The sequence below is a fragment of the Ostrea edulis genome, chromosome 1, assembly GCF_947568905.1.
Source record: "Ostrea edulis chromosome 1, xbOstEdul1.1, whole genome shotgun sequence".
In the NCBI taxonomy this organism is placed as follows: Eukaryota; Metazoa; Mollusca; class Bivalvia; order Ostreida; family Ostreidae; genus Ostrea; species Ostrea edulis.
The window spans coordinates 62267709-62273708 of NC_079164.1; the positions used below are offsets into that span (position 1 = coordinate 62267709).

Sequence of the window (6000 nt, forward strand, 5' to 3'; positions counted from 1 at the left end):
AAAGCTTACAAAAAGCGTGAAACGATTACATGAATCGAAAGAGGGATGAGATAGACTGGGAATTCATACATTTCAGAGAAATTATTGCCACCAAAAAAAAAATTATGAAAAAAGAGAGGGGGGGGGGGGGTAGTAATATCCATACTTCAGGTGCCTGTGGTATGACATGACTGCATTCGTTGCCTCTTATCGCCGAAAACTGCAACAAAACATGGATTTTCCGTTTTATACCACGAAGTGCTATGTACTGATACCGCACAGAATGAAAATTGTATATTCATTGTGTTGAAAAATAAAGTCTCATTGTTTTATTATCACAATAAATTGATACGATGTTTATTACCAAAAAATCTTGAAAATATTGCTTTCTTAACAAAATAAAAATTTTGAATTGAAGACGCTGTACGCTATTTTTAGTTACTCAAAAAAACCAAAGCTGTTCGTACGTTTCGGGATTTTACATGTCATCAGAAGATAGAAGCTAAGACTTCCCGAGTGGAGATTTAAAAATATTTTCGTGTCGGAATCATTTCTGATGAAGATAATAATGAAATTATGACTTACTGTAAATACAACTTCGTTAACTAGTATGAGAAATATTTCTGCCAATTGCATGTTTCATGCAGATCTATGGAAAGTCAGAGAATATGTAGATAAAAGATTATTTGGAAGTATGCAAAATAGAGGAAGGAAAGTTTTTTAGTGATGTGTTATTGACTTTGTGATATGTATTGATGTGGCAAGTACCTGTTGTTACATTGAAGTTTTATGAAACCCACCATAAGTACCAAGAACGCTGCAGGCACCTATCAATGTTTTTTCAGAGGCGACCGGCCAACCCTTTTAATTGACAATGAACAATAACTGTTATTTTCATGCATGCAAATGAAGATATATTGCGAGAATGGCCCCTCCACTATTTTTGATAGTACTATGTAGTAGTGAATGAGAAGATATTAATGCATGTAAGCTTAAAAGTTATAAATTGAAGCCCTGGAGCAAAGAATGACCCCCCCCCCCTCCCAGCCTGAGGGGAAAAAATTGAGACAGCAATGACGAACACTATAACCCCCCCCCCCCCCCCAACCCACCCATGCACACACTAATTAAGGTTCTGAAGATCTTTATCATGACTATCATATTTTTATCATTGTCTGTCAGGAAATTTGAACAAGCCATGTGCAACTTCCAACTTCTCCGGCGAACCCCCTCCCCCGCATCCCTAATACATGTATTACGGATCTGTGCCGATATGGAAAAATTCACAGGCATCTGAAGTATGGACATCCCGCCTTTCTGATTTTTTGGGGCAGTGATTATTGCTCCGAAATGTGTGGATTCCCCGTCTATTCCATCCTAACTTCGATTTATGTAATCGTAAACATGCTTTTTTGTAGGCCTTATACTTGCCTTATACTGTTTATAATAAGTATATTTTATTATACCTGTCCAGTAGAAGGCCAATCTCTAAAGCTTGTGAAAAGCGTGAAACGACTACATCAATTGAAATTGGGTTGAGAGAGACAAGGAATCCACACATTTTAGAGGAATTGTCACCGCAAAAAAAAAATCAGAAAGGTGGGGATTATAGTTATCAGGTGTCTGTGGAAAAAAAATATGGGGGGATGGAGTCCCCTTTAGTTTTTGTAGCATTTCCCCCCTAATGTTAGTAACTAAATTATATAAAATAAGATCAATTGTGGTTAATGGTCACCATTAAAATCATCCTTTTGCTTGTTATTTTTAATTCATCTCTGATGCTCTATCTTTCTATAAATAACTCTAAAGAATTCCAAACGTAATTTTAGAAGAGCGTGCTAGCCAGTCAAAATCGCCCATGTATTCTGCGCGGTATCAGTACATAGCACTTCGTGGTATAAAACGGAAAATCCATGTTTTGTTGCAGTTTTCGGCGATAAGAGGCAACGAATGCAGTCATGTCATACATGGTTTTTAAGTTGAATGATTGTACATTTACATTGCATATTCCCTGGAAGCTCAACAGGCCGACATTCTCAGGGGGTGCCATTCTGTGTCATTTGAAGCTAGGTACCTTGTGTTATTATTAGTATACAGAGGTCATAAGTCATTTACAGAAACAAGTGCCTGTGCTCAGGGGGCAATATTTTTACAAACTTGAATCTGCACTATGACAGGAAGCTTTCATGTAAATGTAAACTTATCTGGCCCAGTGGTTCTTGAGAAGAAGATTTTAAAGATTTTCTCTATATACTTGTATGTAAAACTTAGATCCCATTTTGTGGCCCCATCCTACCCCCGGAGGCCAGGATTTTAACAAACTTGAATTTGCACTATGTCAGGAAGCTGTCATATAAATTTGTATTTTCCTGGCCCAGTGGTTCTTGAGAAGAAGATTTTTAAAGATTTTCCTTATATATTTGTATGTAAATTAAAATTTGATCCCCTATTGTGACCCCATCTTACCCCTGGGGTCATGATTTCTGCACTATGCCAGGAAGCTTTCATGTGAATTTGTACTTTCCTAGCCCAGTGGTTCTTGAGAAGAATATTTTAAAAGATTGTCCTTATATTAATTTACATGTAAAACTTTGATTCCCTATTGTGGTTCCATCCAACCACCGGGGCCATCATTTTAACTTCATATAAATTTCAGTTCTTCTGACCCAGTGGTTCTTTAGAAGATCTTTAAATGACCCCACCCTATTTTTACAGTTTTGTGATTATCTCCCCTTTGAAGGGGGCATGACTCTTCTTTTGAACAAACCTGAAAGACCTTCACCCAAGGGTGCTTTTTGTCAAGTTTGGTTGAAATCGACCAAGTGGTTAGAACTGGAGAAGAAGTAAAAAATGTAAAAAGTTTACAGACAGACAGATGACAGACAACAGGCGATCAGAAAAGCTCATTGATATCAGCTTTCAGGTCAAGTGAGCTAAAAAAAAAAAAAAAAACCTCTGTATGTTTATTTCAAAAATCTCTGAGTTAGTCAATCCTCAACATATTTTGTAAATACTATTTCACAACATGTATATTATATATTTGTACATACTCTGACCTTATTCTTACTCAATGTATGTTTATCTAATACACCCCATGTACCATATATAATGTGGTTTGTGCAAATAAATGAACTTGAACTTGCATTGAAATGCCTGCATGGGAAACTAAATGATATTTTTCCAATTTGTGCTGACATAAGAGATTTGATTCAGTGGTTTATCAATCTGGATGGGGAAACCTATGGATCGGAAGTAGTAGGAGATTTGGACTGAGAAAAGACTGTTCGTATTCAAGTGACAGATGTTCAATATACATCCAAATTCAATTATATACCACAGTGTCCAGCAATATATAGAACAAGTCAGACATCTGAAGATCAAAATGAAAGTGCTGCTTACATTTGACTAGAATTGTAAATTTTTAAAACTGTGTGTTTGTGTGTGTTTTAAATATCTAATAAAACAAAATTCCATGATAATAAATACTTTAAACCTGTTCTACTTGGATTCACTTTCAATCAATTTCTCACACACATGTGGTTAATAAACACAATTTTCATGTGGATCTTCATACATTCATAGCTATTTATTTGATAGCCAAGATTTGTATAAAATTTAAAATAAAATGACATGATTTTCAAAGAAATCACATCCTGTAATTCAATATTTATTGCTATGAAAGCTATTTTAAGCAGCCTATATTCAAACTTCGATATATCTAGGTTAAAGTAGAAAAAAATAATAGATAGATGAAAAAAAATGTGAACAAGTTTTGTCGCCATTTACAAAACACAGACAAGTCACGGACGCACGGATGCACGGAAATCGAAAAAATAGTACAAATCACGGATTCATTTTGCACGATGATAAAATTTTCCGTGCATTTTTTAAATTATAAAATCAATTGATTTGTGACTTTGAATATACTTTGAATTGTTTTGTGTACACCCCAGGGAATATGTAGTTAGAATCTATCAGTCACGGAAATAGTCAGTGCATTGTGATGTCATCATAATTGTTTCGTCACAAACATTTGTCCGTGATTGTATGCATTATTTCATGGATTTTTTCATTACATTATATATTTACATGTAATACAAGTATTTTATCATTATTTCATATAAATTCTTCAATTTACAGAATATCCGTAAACTTTGTTATCCGTGACTGGGAAGAAAAATCTGTCCGTGATTTGTATGTAATATTTCTCTGATTCCTTCATCCCATTATAAACATGTGAAATTTACAGACGGATGACTATATTTCTTTCATATTACAAGTATTGTATCGTTATTTCATATATATTCCGTAAATTATGGTATCCGTGACTGAAAAAAAATCTGTCTGTGATTTGATAAATAATACAAACCACGGACTCATTTTGCACGGATAACAATTTTCCGTGAATTAAAAAAAGTGTTGTATTATGTCTACTGACTTGTCATTGTATTCTGAACATCTGAATTCATAAAGTGAACAGTAATATTTTGTTCTGGAGAATGCATTATATTTGCAATGCTTATTTGAACAGTGGACGAAATCGAATTTGACATTGCACTGTGATAAAGTTTTACAGATAAAGATATGAAATTGACATTCCGTTTTTAACAGATTTTACGGATCAATAAAATTAAAATCTAGAAACACATTTATTACATCCATAAACACATAAAATCACGGAAATTGGATAAACAAAAAGTCACAGACGATTTTTTAAAGTCACGGATTCACGGACGATTTTAAAGTCACGGACGATTTTTTTAGTCACGGATAACAAAGTTACGGAAATTCTGTAAATTGTTCTTATTGAAGAATTATAAGAAATAACGATTAAAATAAAATATTATTAAAAAAATATAGTCTTCCGTCTGTAATTTAGTGTAAATTTCGCATGTTTATAACAATTAGAATGACGTCACAATGCACGGAAAATGTCCGTGACTGGTAGATTCTACCTACATATCCCCTACCTACATGCACCCTAAAAAAAATTCAGAGTATGTTCGAAGTCATAAATCAATAGCATATTCTATATTTAAAAAATGCACGGAAAATGTTATCATCCGTGCAAAATGAATCCGTGATTTGTACTATTTTTATCTATTTCCGTGCATCCGTGACTGTCCGTGTTTTGTCAACCTCCAAGTTTTGTTAAATTGTGGTGTAAAAATTGCAGCATGCTTGGAGGAAAACCCTGATCAATGTTCCATTTTGTACTTTCTAAGTATATTAGACGTAAACATAATTCAAAATTAGTGCTATTTTTGTTCAATATTACGGTCTATGTCACACTGTTTTGGCACAGACCCGAGGTCTACACCAAGTTTTCAGCCAATTTTGATCACTGCATCAGAGGAAATTCAGACTCCGGTTTATTGTTCTTTTACATTAATATCGTATAAAAATTACTCAAAATATTTCTTTATGTCAATTTCAGTGCATAGAATACTTAAATACAAAAATATAAACGCCGTTAAAAACTTGTATGTCATTTGGCACGTCATCGCAGTTTACTACATATACAGTAAATGAGTATTAATGTGCTCTTCAAAACGAAAGTTCACTTTTTTGTCAAACAGATTATGAAATAAACATACCTGTGTTATATTCTCTGTCATTTCTACCTTTAAATCAAAATTTTCTTGCAGTAATATTCAAGATAATCTGATCATTCAGTCAGTGTCTGCATCAAAGTTGGTATAATTCCCGAGGCCTTCCGATTGTCTCTGGTTCCGGAGGATATACACTGTAGTAGGTCGGACCAAAACAAAGTCGTATGTCATCCGCAAGCCAAGGGTTTTCGGTCCACTCCGCTCCCAGTGGCGAATTTAAGGGGGGGGGGGGGGGGCGCAGCTCCCCCCCCCCCTTCCTAAATTTTCAAATTTAAGGTAAATCGTGGTCTCTTGTTTAGAAAAATGTACTAAACGATGAGAGAAGCAATAATATCTTCCACTCCCGGAGAAATAAATGACAAAATCTTTTGATTTCTTGAATTAGGCTACTTTATTGGGATTACTTAAC

At 34.5% G+C, this 6000-nt stretch overlaps 1 protein-coding gene across 7 annotated transcripts in view; it reads right to left on the bottom strand.

The window, feature by feature from the left end:
• The window catches only part of LOC125648322 (galactoside alpha-(1,2)-fucosyltransferase 2-like), a 34217-nt gene extending 28513 nt beyond the window's left edge, over positions 1-5704 (bottom strand). For all 7 annotated transcript variants that reach the window (XM_048875367.2, XM_048875340.2, XM_048875311.2 and 4 more), the window contains exon 1: positions 5577-5704. The gene's annotated coding sequence lies outside the window, so the exon portion shown is untranslated. The remainder of the gene's footprint in view (positions 1-5576) is intronic.
• Between the last annotated feature and the right edge of the window lie 296 nt (positions 5705-6000).